Here is a 16,175-nt window from a genome sequence, read left to right as displayed (position 1 = left end):
TTCTTTTATTTCATATTTAATTTCCTTTATTTTATATTTAATTGCACTTCTAATTATCGCACTTTTATTTATTGTTATTTAATCGCACTTTTAATTATCGTACTTTTTAATTATCGCAATTTTATTTTATCGCATTTTTATTATTCGCAATTTCATTATCGTTATTTACTTTACGCTTTAATTTAAGTCTTGTATTTATTTTATATTTTACATTAGGTTTTAACTGCGACTAAAATCTTAAAATCGACAAACCGGTCATTAAACGGTAAAAACCCCCTTTATAATAATAATATTACTTATATATATATTTGTATTTTTAATAAAAGTAAACTAATATAGCGTTGAGCTTTGTTTAAAGATTTCCCTGTGGAACGAACCGGACTTACTAAAAACTACACTACTGTACGACTAGGTACACTGCCTATAAGTGTTGTAGCAAGGTTTAAGTATATCCATTCTATAAATAAATAAATATCTTGTGTAAAATTGTATCGTATTTAATAGTATTTCCTGCTAAAATTAATAACTATTTTATATACACCTCGTACGACATCAAGTATTTTTGGGGATTAAATTCTTTATAATCTATCTTCAATAGATATTCATCAGGAAAGTTGTCTTGTATGGCCGATTCATTTAGAACTTCTAATTCGGGATTTTCAAGACGAGAAAGATGATCAGCGGCGAGATTTTCTGCTCCTCTTTTATCTCGGATTTCAATATCAAACTCTTGTAAGAGTAAGATCCAACGGATTAATCTTGGTTTAGCATCTTGTTTTGAAAATAGGTATCTAAGAGCAGAATGGTCGGTATAGACCACCGTTTTTGCTAGAACGAGATATGATCGAAATTTGTCAAAAGCAAAGACAATAGCAAGGAGTTCTTTTTCAGTAGTTGTATAGTTCGTTTGTGCTCCTTGTAATGTCTTACTAGCATAATATATAGGTTGAAATCGTTTTTCAATCCTTTGTCCTAAAACGGCTCCCATTGCAAAATCACTTGCATCGCACATTAGTTCAAATGGTAGATTCCAATTTGGTGTTATCATGATCGGTGCATTAGTGAGTTTTTCTTTAAGAATATTAAAAGATTTGATACACTCATCTGAAAAGATGAATGGCGCATCCTTTTCTAGGAGTTTATTCATAGGAGTGGCAATTTTAGAAAAATCTTTTATGAAACGTCGGTAAAAACCGGCATGCCCTAGAAAACTCCTAACTCCTCTAACATTGGTGGGATGTGGAAGTTTAGCAATTACATCTACTTTAGCTCTATCCACTTCAATTCCTTCTTTTGAAATTTTATGTCCAAGAACGATGCCTTCTTTAACCATGAAATGGCATTTCTCCCAATTAAGTACTAGATTCGATTTTTCGCATCTAATTAGCATTCGTTCCAGATTAACTAGACATGATTTAAATGTATCACCGAAGACTGAAAAGTCATCCATGAAAACTTCCATGCATTCTTCTATCATGTCATGAAAAATCGCCATCATACACCTTTGAAAGGTTGCAGGGGCGTTACAAAGTCCAAATGGCATGCGTTTGTAAGCAAAAGTACCATAAGGGCACGTGAATGTGGTTTTCTCTTGATCTTCGGGTGCTATTGGAATTTGAAAATATCCGGAAAATCCATCTAGAAAACAATAGTAACTATTTCCGGCTAATCTTTCCAACATTTGATCTATGAAAGGTAAGGGAAAGTGATCTTTTCTGGTGGCGTCATTTAATTTTCTATAATCAATACATACACGCCATCCTGTTACAGTCCTAGTAGGAATAAGCTCATTTTTCTCATTTATAATGACAGTCATGCCACCCTTCTTAGGTACGCATTGAACTGGGCTTACCCATGGACTATCAGAGATTGGATATATCAAACCTGCATCTAGCAGTTTAATAATCTCTTTCTTAACTACATCTTGCATATTAGGATTTAGTCTTCGTTGGCGTTGCACATACGTTTTATGACCTTCTTCCATAAGGATTTTATGTGTGCAATACGAAGGACTTATTCCTTTAATATCATGAATCTTCCATGCAATGGCTGGTTTATGAGCTTTCAACACAGAAATGAGTTGAGATTTCTCATTTTCAGTAAGAGAAGACGATATTATTACAGGTAATTCAGATTCACCATGTAAATAAGCGTATTCCAAATGGTTTGGAAGTGGCTTTAACTCTAATTTCGGAGGTTCTTCTATCGATGATTTATATCGATATCTGTCTTCTTCTTTTAGCATTTGAATTTCTTCTGTTGTTGGTTCATATCCATTAGCTATAACTGTAGCTAACATTTCAGCTTCATCAATTGGTTCATTACCTTCTCCTAAAGAACATTCTCCTGTTCCTTGTAATTCTGGAAATTCTTCTAATAATTTTGCATGTGCATCTATAGTTTGAATATAATAACATGTATCATCTGCAGATTGTGGTTGTTGCATTGCTCTATCAACTGAAAAGGTAACACTCTCATCCTCTATACTTAGGGTCAGTTTCTTACCAAACACGTCTATCATTGCTTTAGCCGTGTTTAAGAATGGTCTTCCTAATATGAGAGGAACTTGAGAATCTTCTTCCATGTCCAAAACAAAAAAATCTACTGGAAATACTAAAGTACCAACTTTAACTAGCATGTTCTCCATTATCCCTCTAGGATATTTTATTGATCTATCGGCTAGTTGTATGCTTATTCTGGTTGGTTTCAATTCTCCATGGTCTAGTTTAGCGTATAGTGAATACGGCATTAAATTTATACTAGCACCTAAGTCTGCCAATGCTTCTATTGAACTAAGACTACCCAGAAAACATGGAATTGTGAAACTTCCTGGATCAGATAGTTTTTCTGGTATCTTATTCAACAGCACTGCTGAACAATTAGTATTCATAGTAACAGCCGAGAGTTCTTCCATTTTCTTTCTATTTGAGATTAGATCTTTCAAGAATTTAGCATATCTAGGCATTCCTGAAATCACATCAATGAAAGGAAGATTTACATTTATCTGTTTAAACATATCTAAAAATTTGGATTGCTCGGCTTCAAGTTTTTCTTTCTTCATTTTACTCGGGTAAGGAAGTGGTGGTTGGTATGGTTTAACATAAGGTTTATCCTTAACTGTGTTATTTTCATTAACCTTCTCAACTACCGGTTCTTTTTCCTTATCTTAATCAGGTTGTGGTTCTTGTGGAGTAGGAATAGTTTCATCAGAAGTTACAGGTATTTCAGGTGGTTTAAGTGTTGTACCACTTCTTGTGGTAATGGCTTTAGCTGTTTCATTCCGGGGGTTAGCATTTGTATCACTAGGTAGACTTCCCGGTTTTCTTTCACCTATTAACCTTGCTAGGTTACTTACTTCTTGTTCCAGATTTTGAATAGAAGCTTGTTGATTTCTAAATGCTTGAGCATTTTGTTCATTGGTTTGTTTCTGAGATGTGAAAAACTGCGTTTGAGTTTCAACTAGCTTCGTCATCATATCTTCTAAATTTGGCTTTTTATCATCGGTTTGTTGTGGTGGTTTGTTTTGAAAATTAGGTCTTTGCTGATTGTAAGTATTATTGGATACTTGTTGATTGCTAGGACCTTGTTGGTTGTTGTATGGAATATTTCGGTTATAATTCTGGTTTTGATTGTAAATTGGTCTTGGCGGTTGATAATTATTCTGATAATTATTTCCAGGCCTTTGGTTTATGTATGAAATATTCTCTCTTTGTTCCGTTGTTAATTCAATACTGAGACAATCTTTTGTCAAATGTGGTCCTCCACACTGCTCACAACTAATTCGTATTGAGTGAATATCTTTAGTCATCTTTTCCATTCGTCTCTCCACAGCATCTATCTTTGCGGAAATGGAATCTAAGTCATGGCTAGAATCGGCTCTAGCTGCTTTAGATGATCTAACGATATCTTTTTCTTGGTGCCACTCATGTGAGTGGGATGCTGTGTTATCAATAATTTTGTAAGCTTCAGTTGCGGTTTTCTTCATAATTGAACCACCAGCTGTTATGTCGATGTCTTTTCTTGTAGCGATGTCTACGCCTTTATAGAAGATTTGCACTATTTGAAAAGTATCTAAACCGTGTTGAGGACATCCTCTCAACATCCTTCCGAATCTTGTCCACGCCTCATATAACGTTTCATTTTGCTTTTGCGCGAACGTAACAATTTCTCCTTGAAGTCTCACGGATTTAGATGCCGGAAAGAATCTTTGAAGAAATTTTTCAACTAAGACATCCCATGTGTCAATCGCCCCTTCAGGTAACGATTCTAACCAATCTTTGGCTTCTCCTTTTAAAGTCCAAGGAAACAACATGAGATAAATCTGCTCATCTTCCACTTCTCGGATTTTGAATAGTGTACAAATTCTTTTAAACGTACGAAGGTGTTCATTTGGATCTTCCTTCGGCGCACCACTAAATTGGCATTGATTAGTTACCATGTGTAGAATTTGTCCTTTGATTTCATAATCTGGCGCATTAACTTCTGGCTTAATAATGGCGTGACCTTGGCCCGTGCGTGTGGCTCTCATTCGATCTTCCATACTTAGAGGTTCCATTACTTCCATAATTGAATTTGTTGAATCGGTATCACTAGATGATTCTGTTTTAATGGTTCGTTCCTCAACAATCTCTGTTTGAATGATTGGTGGTTCCGGAGGAAAGTTTAGTGGTTCAGGATCTACGAACCGTTCCTGAATATTCTTCGGATTCTCAATTGTGAGGTCGGGTTCAAAAAATGGATTATCGGAAATTTGAACTGAAGTACTTGGTCTACTGGATGACGATTCTAAAGAAAAATCAACGGCGGTTATATTTGCTAAATGTCTTGATCTAGTTACAGGTGGTGAACGTACAAAAGGTGATGAACGTCTTGCTCGGTGCATTCACTGAATATCCTATTAGTTTTAAAAAGGAAAGAAAAATTATAATAAGTTATCCAATCAATAGACTTTTCTGATTTTGCCCACGTTTCGAATAGCCAAAAGATGCAGCAGAGGGGCAGGATTCGTTTGGTCTCAATATAATTGAGGACTGTTTGGCACCAATAACCCGGTCCACGTACAAATCCAACTATTACTACGAACCAGAAAATTTTGATGTCTATCAATTTAACCACTCAAAATAAATTTTCGTAATTTTAAGAAATTTAGATAAGAAGTAGAAAAAATTCTAAGTCCTAAAAACTAGAATAGCGAGAAATAAGAGAGAAAAAGAGTTCGTCGCAAAAGGTAGAAAAAGAAAAAAAAATGGTTGAAAAATAAAAGGTGACGGAAAAATAAAAGAAACTTATAAAAACTTAAAAATACTTGACTAACCTAACCATATTACTACAACTAACTTAAAATTATAATCGCAAATTGAGATTACTAATTGGAATGACAATTGGTACATAGTAAAAATCGTCTAAAAATATTAAAGCTTACAAGAAAAACTAAATCCCAAATGGAAATAACTTAAAAAGAAACTAAAACTTAAAAAGGCGTCGCAAAATTCTAAAGCACCTAAATCTTAGTCTAAAGAAAAAGCACTTAAGGATTCTACGGCAAAGCCTAAAAATCTAGGAGTAAAAATAACTATAGCAAAAACTAAGTTTAAAATTAAATATGAGCTAAAAATACAAAAGTTATGCTACAACGATTAAAAAGGGACAAAATATAAAAATATACAAAAAGTTGTAAAAAGTACAATTTTTATAAAAATATTATTTTTATATTATTTATTTAATAAAACTACTAATTTTATAATTTAATAAAACTAATTAATACTAAATACATAAATTAAATAAAAAGTAAAAGTAAAAATAAAACTAATAATAATAATAATAATAATTAGGTTTAAATAATAATAATAATTAATTAAAACCCGTAATTAATGCTGAATTAGGGTTTTTTGTCGCCTGTCAGAAAGGCTCCGCGAGTCGCGGAATTTATTGCATCAAACCCCGCTAGTCGCGGGGTTCCAAAATTCAGCTGACAGGTTTGAATTTTTTACGCGTTTTTCTTTATTTATTTTTTTATTTTTTTTATTTTCTGTTTTCAGTTTTTAAATAAATAAAAGATTTTAAAATAAAACTTATATTTTTATAAACTAAAATAAAAATAAAGAAACTTATAAAACTTAAATATTTAACAAAATCTTAAAAATACATATATTTTTGTTTTTCTTTTTACATTTTTGAATAATTAAAACGTATTTTTACAAAAGCGAATTTTAATAAAAGTAAACAAAAAATCTTTTTTTTTTTTATATTAGCGTTGCGCTTCCGGCTTTTAAGATATTCCCCGCCAGCGGCGCCAAAAATACTTGATGTTATGCGAGGTGTATATAAAATAGTTTATATTTTACTAGGAAAAACTATTAAATACGATACAATTTTACACAAGATATTTATTTATTTATAGAATGGATATACTTAAACCTTGCTACAACACTTATAGGCAGTGTACCTAATCGTACAGTAGTGTAGTTTTTAGTAAGTCCGGTTCGTTCCACAGGGAAATCTTTAAACAAAGCTCAACGCTATATTAGTTTACTTTTATAAAAATACAAACATATATATAAGTAATATTATTATTATAAAGGGGGGTTTTTACCGTTTAATGACCGGTTTGTCGATTTTAAGACTTTAGTCGCAGTTAAAACCTAATGTAAAATATAAAATAAATACAAGACTTAAATTAAAGCGTAAAGTAAATAACGATAATGAAATTGCGAATAATAAAAGTGCGATAAAATAAACTTACGATAATTAAAAAGTACGATAATTAAAAGTGCGATTAAATAACAATAAATAAAAGTGCGATAATTAGAAGTGCAATTAAATATAACATAAAGGAAATTAAATATGAAATAAAAGAATTATGCTTATTTAAACTTCCGTAATCATGATGTTTGACGTGTTGATTTTAGTTTTATGCCCATGGGTTAATTGTCCTTTGTCCTGGATTATTTAATATGTCCGTCTGGTTTTTGTCCATAACAGTCCATCAGTCATAAATATAAAGTGCGAGTGTCCTCATCAAATTATTCTTATACCCGAAGTTAAATATTCCAACTAATTGGGGATTCGAATTGTAACAAGGTTTTAATACTTTGTTTAATGAATACACCAGGTTATCGACTGCGTGTAAACCAAGGTTTTACTACTTTGTTAACAATTACACCAATTACCCTTGAATGTAATTTCACCCCTGTTGTAATTATTCTAGTGGCTATTAATCCATTCCCGCGTCCGGTTAAATGAACGATTATTCGTACATATAAATACCCCGCCCATCGTGTCCGATTGAGTGTATATGGTAATTTATAGGGACGCCCAATTGTAAATCTTTATATTAACATTAACAAACTATCATTTAGTTAAACAAATATAAAGCCCATTATTAGCCCATAGTCTAATTTCCACAAGTGTCGTTCTTTTGTCCAAACCCCAATTATGGTACAAAGCCCAATTACCCAATTTTAGTAATTAGCCCAACATCATGATTACTTCGTTTTAAATAAGCATAATAATAACTTAGCTACGAGACATTAATATAAAAAGGTTGAACATAACTTACAATGATTAAAAATAGCGTAGCGTTACACGGACAGAATTTCGACTTACACCCTTACAACATTCGCTAACATACCTTTATTATTAGAATTATAATTAAAATTAAAATTAAAATATAAATTATATATATATATATCGTATATATGAGAGAAGAGAGAAAATAGAATATGAAATTTTGATCAGAATTCGGTTTGCTTTATAGGGATTTTTGATTTTTGGGGCTCCGCGACTCGCGGCATATTTTGCCTTCAAACTCCGCGAGTCGCGGAGTTTGAGATTCCAGCTCACACTTTGGAGTTTCTCTGCCGACGGTTTATTTATAAATATAATATATATATAATTAATATAATTAATTATATATTATATTATATTTATATACATAGTTAACTTGTAATTTTTAGTCCGTTGCGTCGAGCGTTGAGAGTTGACTCTGGTCCCGGTTCCGGATTTTCGAACGTCCTTGCGTACAATTTTATATTTTGTACTTTGCGTTTTGAATCTTGTACTCTTGTAATTTCGAGACGTTTCTTATCAATAATTGGAACCTTTTTGATTGTCTTTTGTTCTTTTGAGCTTTTTGGTCGTTTGCGTCTTCAATTCGTCGAATCTGTCTTTTGTCTTCACCTTTTATTATTTAAACGAATATCACTTGTAAATAGAACAATTGCAACTAAAAGCTTGTCTTTCTTGAGGAATAATGCTATGAAATATATGTTCGTTTTTAGCATTATCAACAGGTCCAGAGATAATACAAGAAACTACCGAGAAAATCATCCAAATTCAACAAAGATTGAAAACCGCCCAGAGTCAACAAAAGAGCTACGCGGACAGTAAAAGAAAAGATATAGAGTTTGAAATTGGAGAAATGGTTATGCTTAAGGTTTCACCTTGGAAAGGCATTGTTCGATTTGGTAAACGGGGGAAACTAAATCCAAGGTACATTGGACCATTCAAGATTATAGATCGTGTCAGACCAGTAGCTTACCAACTGGAGCTACCTCAATAACTCGCGGCTGTACATAACACTTTCCACGTCTCAAATTTGAAGAAATGTTTTGCTAAAGAAGATCCCACTATTCCGTTGGACGAAATCCAAATCAATGAAAAACTTCAATTCATTGAAGAACCCGTCGAAATAATGGATCGTGAGGTTAAGAGACTTAAACAAAACAAGATACCGATTGTTAAGGTTCGATGGAATGCTCGTAGAGGACTCGAGTTCACCTGGGAGAGTGAATATCAGATGAAGAAGAAATACCCGCATTTATTTCCAGAAGATACGTCAACACCTCCAACTGCTTAAAATTTCGGGACGAAATTTATTTAACGGGTAGGTACTGTAGTGACCCGAACTTTTCCATGTTTATATATATATTAAATGAAATTGTTATTTACATGATTAAGTGTTTCCAACATGTTAAGCAATCAAACTTGTTAAGACTTGATTAATTGAAATAGGTTTCATATAGACAATTGACCACCCAAGTTGACCGGTGATTCGCGAACGTTAAAACTTGTAAAAACTATACGATGACATATATATGGTTATATATATAGTTAAAATGATTTTATTATAAGTATGTATCTCATTAGGTATTTTAACAATGAGTTATATACATAAAAATGAGACTATTAATTTAAGAAACTCGAAAACGATATATATAACGATTATCGTTATAACAACGTCTTACTAGGTACATATGAATCATATTAAGATATTGATACACTTGGTTAATTATGTTAAATGATAAGTAAATATATTATTAAGTGTATTAATAATGAAATACATATGTAAAAATAAGACTACTAACTTAATGATTTCGAAACGAGACATATATGTAACGATTATCGTTGTAACGACATTTAACTGTATATATATCATACTAAGATATATTATATATCATAATATCATGATAATATAACAATTTAACATCTCATTTGTTATAATAAACAATGGGTTAACAACATTCAACAAGATCGTTAACCTAAAGGTTTCAAAACAACATTTACATGTAACGACTAACAATGACTTAACGACTCAGTTAAAATGTATATACATGTAGTGTTTTAATATGTATTCATACACTTTTTAAAGACTCAAGACACTTATCAAAATACTTCTACTTAACAAAAATGCTTACAATTACATCCTCGTTCAGTTTCATCAAAAAATCTACTCGTATGCACCCGTATTCGTACTCGTACAATACACAGCTTTTAGATGTATGTACTATTGGTATATACACTCCAATGATCAGCTCTTAGCAGCCCATGTGAGTCACCTAACACATGTGGGAACCATCATTTGGCAACTAGCATGAAATATCTCATAAAATTACAAAAATATGAGTAATCATTCATGACTTATTTACATGAAAACAAAATTACATATCCTTTATATCTAATCCATACACCAACGACCAAAAACACCTACAAACACTTTCATTCTACAATTTTCTTCATCTAATTAATCTCTCTCAAGTTCTATCTTCAAGTTGTAAGTGTTCTTCATAAATTCCAAAAGTTCTAGTTTCATAAAATCAAGAATACTTCCAAGATTGCAAGTTTACTTCCAAGTTTTCTAAATCCATTCCAAGTAATCATCCAAGATCAAGAAACCTTTGTTACTTACAGTAGGTTATCTTTATAATACAAGGTAATAATCATATTCAAACTTTAATTCAATTTCTATAACTATAACAATCTTATTTCGAGTGAAAATCTTACTTGAACTGTTTTCGTGTCATGATTCTGCTTCAAGAACTTTCAAGCCATCCAAGGATCCTTTGAAGCTAGATCCATTTTTCTCATTTCCAGTAGGTTTATCCAAGGAACTTGAGGTAGTAATGATGTTCATAACATCATTCGATTCATACATATAAAGCTATCTTATTGATAATGCTAAAAACGAACATATATTTCATAGCATTATTCCTCAAGAAAGACAAGCTTTTAGTTGCAATTGTTCTATTTACAAGTGATATTCGTTTAAATAATAAAAGGTGAAGACAAAAGACAGATTCGACGAATTGAAGACGCAAACGACCAAAAAGCTCAAAAGTACAAAAGACAATCAAAGAGGTTCCAATTATTGATAAGAAACGTCTCGAAATTACAAGAGTACAAGATTCAAAACGCAAAGTACAAAATATAAAATTGTACGCAAGGACGTTCGAAAATCCGGAACTGGGACTAGAGTCAACTCTTAACGCTCGACGCAACGGACTAAAAATTACAAGTTAACTAGGTATATAAATATAATATAATATATAATTAATTATATTAATTATATATATATTATATTTATAAATAAAAACCGTCGGCAGAGAAAGACTCCAAGATATGAGCTGGAATTTCAAACTCCGCGACTTGCGGAGTTTGAAGGCAAAATTCACCGCGAGTCGCGGAGCCCCAATTTCAGAAACTTCCTATAAAAGCAAACGAATTCTGATCGAAAAAACCACCAAATATATCCATCTCTCTATCTATACGATATATATATATATATATATATATAATTTATATTTTAATTTTAATTTTAATTATAATTCTAATAATAAGGGTATGTTAGCGAATGTTGTAAGGGTGTAAGTCGAAATTCTGTCCGTGTAACGCTACGCTATTTTTAATCATTGTAAGTTATGTTCAACCTTTTTATATTAATGTCTCGTAGCTAAGTTATTATTATGCTTATTTAAAACGAAGTAATCATGATGTTGGGCTAATTACTAAAAATGGGTAATTGGGCTTTGTACCATAATTGGGGTTTGAACAAAAGAACGACACTTGTGGAAATTAGACTATGGGCTATTAATGGGCTTTATATTTGTTTAACTAAATGATAGTTTGTTAATGTTAATATAAAGATTTACAATTGGGTGTCCCTATAAATTACCATATACACTCGATCGGACACGATGAGCGGGGTATTTATATGTACGAATAATCGTTCATTTAACCGGACACGGGAATGGATTAATAGCCACTAGAATAATTAAAACAGGGGTGAAATTACATTCAAGGGTAATTGGTGTAATTGTTAACAAAGTAGTAAAACCTTGGTTTACACGCAGTCGATAACCTGGTGTATTCATTAAACAAAGTATTAAAACCTTGTTACAATTCGAATCCCCAATTAGTTGGAATATTTAACTTCGGGTATAAGAATAATTTGATGAGGACACTCGCACTTTATATTTATGACTGATGGACTGTTATGGACAAAAACCAGACGGACATATTAAATAATCCAGGACAAAGGACAATTAACCCATGGGCATAAAACTAAAATCAACACGTCAAACATCATGATTACGGAAGTTTAAATAAGCATAATTCTTTTATTTCATATTGAATTTCCTTTATTTTATATTTAATTGCACTTCTAATTATCGCATTTTTATTTATTGTTATTTAATCGCACTTTTAATTATCGTACTTTTTAATTATCGCAATTTTATTTTATCGCACTTTTATTATTCGCAATTTCATTATCGTTATTTACTTTACGCTTTAAATTAAGTCTTTTATTTATTTAATATTTTACATTAGGTTTTAACTGCGACTAAAGTCTTAAAATCGACAAACCGGTCATTAAACGGTAAAAACCCCCTTTATAATAATAATATTACTTATATATATGTTTGTATTTTTATAAAAGTAAACTAATATAGCGTTGAGCTTTGTTTAAAGATTTCCCTGTGGAACGAACCGGACTTACTAAAAACTACACTACTGTACGATTAGGTACACTGCCTATAAGTGTTGTAGCAAGGTTTAAGTATATCCATTCTATAAATAAATAAATATCTTGTGTAAAATTGTATTGTATTTAATAGTATTTTCCTAGTAAAATATAAACTATTTTATATACACCTCGCATAACATCAAGTATTTTTGGCGCCGCTGCCGGGGACACTCTTAAACGCCGGAAGCGCAACGCTAATATAAAAAAAAAGATTTTTAGTTTACTTTTATTAAAAATTCGTTTTTGTAAAAATACGTTTTAAATATTCGAAAATATAAAAAGAAAAACAAAAATATAAGCATTTTTAAGATTTTGTTAAATTTTTAAGTTTTATAAGTTTCTTTATTTTTATTTTAGTTTATAAAAATATAAGTTTTATTAACTATCTTTTATTTATAGAAAAAATTAAAAACAGAAAATAAAATAAAAAAATAAATAAATAAAGAAAAAACGCGTCGAATATTCAAACCTGTCAGCTGAATTCTGGAACCCCGCGACTCGCGGGGTTTGATGTTTTAAATACCGCAACTCGCGGAGCCTTTCTGACAGGCGACAAAAAACCCTAATTCAGCATTAATTACGGGTATTAATTAATTATTATTATTATTTTACCCAAATTATTATTATTATTATTATTAGTTTTATTTTAAGATTTACTTTTTATTTAATTTGTTTTATTTTGTTTAAATTAGTTTTATTAAATTGTAAAATTAGTAGTTTTATTAAATAAATAATATAAAAATAATATTTTTATAAAAATTGTACTTTTTACAACTTTTTGTATATTTTTATATTTTGTCCCTTTTTAATCATTTTAGCGTAATATTTGTATTTTTAGCTCATATTTAATTTTAAACTTAGTTTTTGCTATAGTTATTTTTACTCCTAGATTTTTAGGCTTTGCCGTAGAATTCCTTAAGTGCTTTTTCTTTAGACTAAGATTTAGGTGCTTTAGAATTTTGCGACGCCTTTTTAAGTTTTAGTTTCTTTTTAAGTTATTTCCATTTGGTATTTAGTTTTTCCTGTAAGCTTTAATATTTTTAGACCTTTTACTATGTACCAATTATCATTCCAATTAGTAATTTCAATTTGCGATTATAATTTTAAGTTAGTTGTAGTAATAAGATTAGGTTAGTTAAGTATTTTTAAGTTTTTATAAGTTTCTTTTATTTTTCCGTCACCTTTTATTTTTCAACCATTTTTCGTTTTTCGACCTTTTGCGACGAACTCTTTTTCTCTCTTATTTCTCGCCATTCTAGTTTTTAGGACTTAGAATTTTTTCTACTTCTTATCTAAATTTCTTAAAATTACGAAAATTTATTTTAAGTGGTTAAATTGATAGACATCAAAATTTTCTGGTTCGTAGTAATAGTTGGATTTGTACGTGGACCGGGTTATTGGAGCCAAGCAGTCCTCAATTATATTGAGACCAAACGAATCCTGCCCCTCTGCTGCATCTTTTGGCTATTCGAAACGTGGGCAAAATCAGAAAAGTCTATTGATTGGATAACTTATTATAATTTTTCTTTCCTTTTTAAAACTAATAGGATATTCAGTGAATGCACCGAGCAAGACGTTCATCACCTTTTGTACGTTCACCACCTGTAACTAGATCAAGACATTTAGCAAATATAACCGCCGTTGATTTTTCTTTAGAATCGTCATCCAGTCGACCAAGTACTTCAGTTCAAATTTCCGATAATCCATTTTTTGAACCCGACCTCACAATTGAGAATCCGGAGAATATTCAGGAACGGTTCATAGATCCTGAACCATTAAACTTTCCTCCAGAGCCACCAATCATTCAAACAGAGATTGTTGAGGAACGAACCATTAAATCAGAATCATCTAGTGATACCGATTCAACAAATTCAATTATGGAGAATCTGGAACCTTTAAGTATGGAAGACCGAATGAGAGCTAAACGCACTGGTCAAGGTCACGCAATTACTCATCCAGACATTAATGCGCCAGATTATGAAATCAAAGGACAAATTCTACACATGGTGACTAATCAATGCCAATTTAATGGTGCGCCGAAGGAAGATCCAAATGAACATCTACGTACCTTTAATAGGATCTGCACACTATTTAAAATCCGAGAAGTGGAAGATGAACAGATATATCTCATGTTATTTCCCTGGACTTTAAAGGGAGAAGCCAAAGATTGGTTGGAATCGTTACCTGAAGGGGCGATTGATACATGGGATGTTTTAGTTGACAAATTTCTTAAACAATTCTTTCCTGCATCTAAAGCCGTAAGACTTCAAGCAGAAATTGTTACGTTCACACAGAAGCCAAATGAAACTCTATATGAGGCGTGGACAAGATATGGAAAGTTGTTAAGAGGATGTCCGCAACATGGTTTAGACACCTGTCAAATAGTACAAATATTCTACCAAGAATGCGACATCACTACAAGAAAAGACATAGATATAGCAGCTGGTGGTTCTATTATGAAGAAAACCGAAACTGATGCTTACAAAATTATTGATAACACTGCTTCCCACTCACATGAGTGGCACCAAGAAAAAGACATCATTAGATCATCTAAAGCAGCTAGAGCCGATTCTAGCCATGACTTAGATTCCATTTCTGCAAAGATAGATGCTGTGGAGAGACGAATGGAAAAGATGACTAAAGATATTCACTCAATACGAATTAGTTGTGAGCAGTGTGGAGGACCACATTTGACAAAAGATTGTCTCAGTATTGAATTAACAATGGAACAAAGAGAGAATATTTCATACATAAACCAAAGGCCTGGAAATAATTATCAGAATAATTATCAACCGCCAAGACCGATTTACAATCAAAACCAGAATTATAACCGAAATATTCCATACAACAACCAACAAGGTCCTAGCAATCAACAAGTATCCAATAATACTTACAATCAGCAAAGACCAAATTTTCAAAACAAACCACCACAACAAACCGATGATAAAAAGCCGAATTTAGAAGATATGATGACGAAGCTAGTTGAAACTCAAACGCAGTTTTTCACATCTCAGAAACAAACTAATGAACAAAATGCTTAAGCATTTAGAAATCAACAAGCTTCTATTCAAAATCTGGAACAAGAAGTAAGTAACCTAGCAAGGTTAATAGGTGAAAGAAAACCGGGAAGTCTACCTAGTGATACAAATGCTAACCCCCGGATTGAAACAGCTAAAGCTATTACCACAAGAAGTGGTACAACACTTAAACCACCTGAAATACCTGTAACTTCTGATGAAACTATTCCTACTCCACAAGAACCACAACCTGATCAAGATAAGGAAAAAGAACCGGTAGTTGAAAAGGTTAATGAAAATAACACAGTTAAGGATAAACCTTATGTTAAACCATACCAACCACCACTTCCTTACCCGAATAAAATGAAGAAAGAGAAACTTGAAGCCGAGCAATCCAAATTCTTGGATATGTTTAAACAGATAAATGTAAATCTTCCTTTCATTGATGTGATTTCAGGAATGCCAAGATATGCTAAATTCTTGAAAGATCTAATCTCAAATAGAAAGAAAATGGAAGAACTCTCGGCTGTTACTATGAATGCTAATTGTTCAGCAGTGCTGTTGAATAAGATACCAGAAAAACTATCTGATCCAGGAAGTTTCACAATTCCATGTTTTCTGGGTAGTCTTAGTTCAATAGAAGCATTGGCAGACTTAGGTGCTAGTATAAATCTAATGCCGTATTCACTATACGCTAAACTAGACCTTGGAGAATTAAAACCAACCAGAATAAGCATACATCTAGCCGATAGATCAATAAAATATCCTAGAGGGATAATGGAGAACATGCTAGTTAAAGTTGGTACTTTAGTATTTCCAGTAGATTTTGTTATTTTGGACATGGAAGAAGATTCTCA

The sequence above is a fragment of the Rutidosis leptorrhynchoides genome, chromosome 5 (genome assembly GCF_046630445.1).
Source record: "Rutidosis leptorrhynchoides isolate AG116_Rl617_1_P2 chromosome 5, CSIRO_AGI_Rlap_v1, whole genome shotgun sequence".
In the NCBI taxonomy this organism is placed as follows: Eukaryota; Viridiplantae; Streptophyta; class Magnoliopsida; order Asterales; family Asteraceae; genus Rutidosis; species Rutidosis leptorrhynchoides.
Note: the sequence above shows the minus strand (reverse complement) of the source record.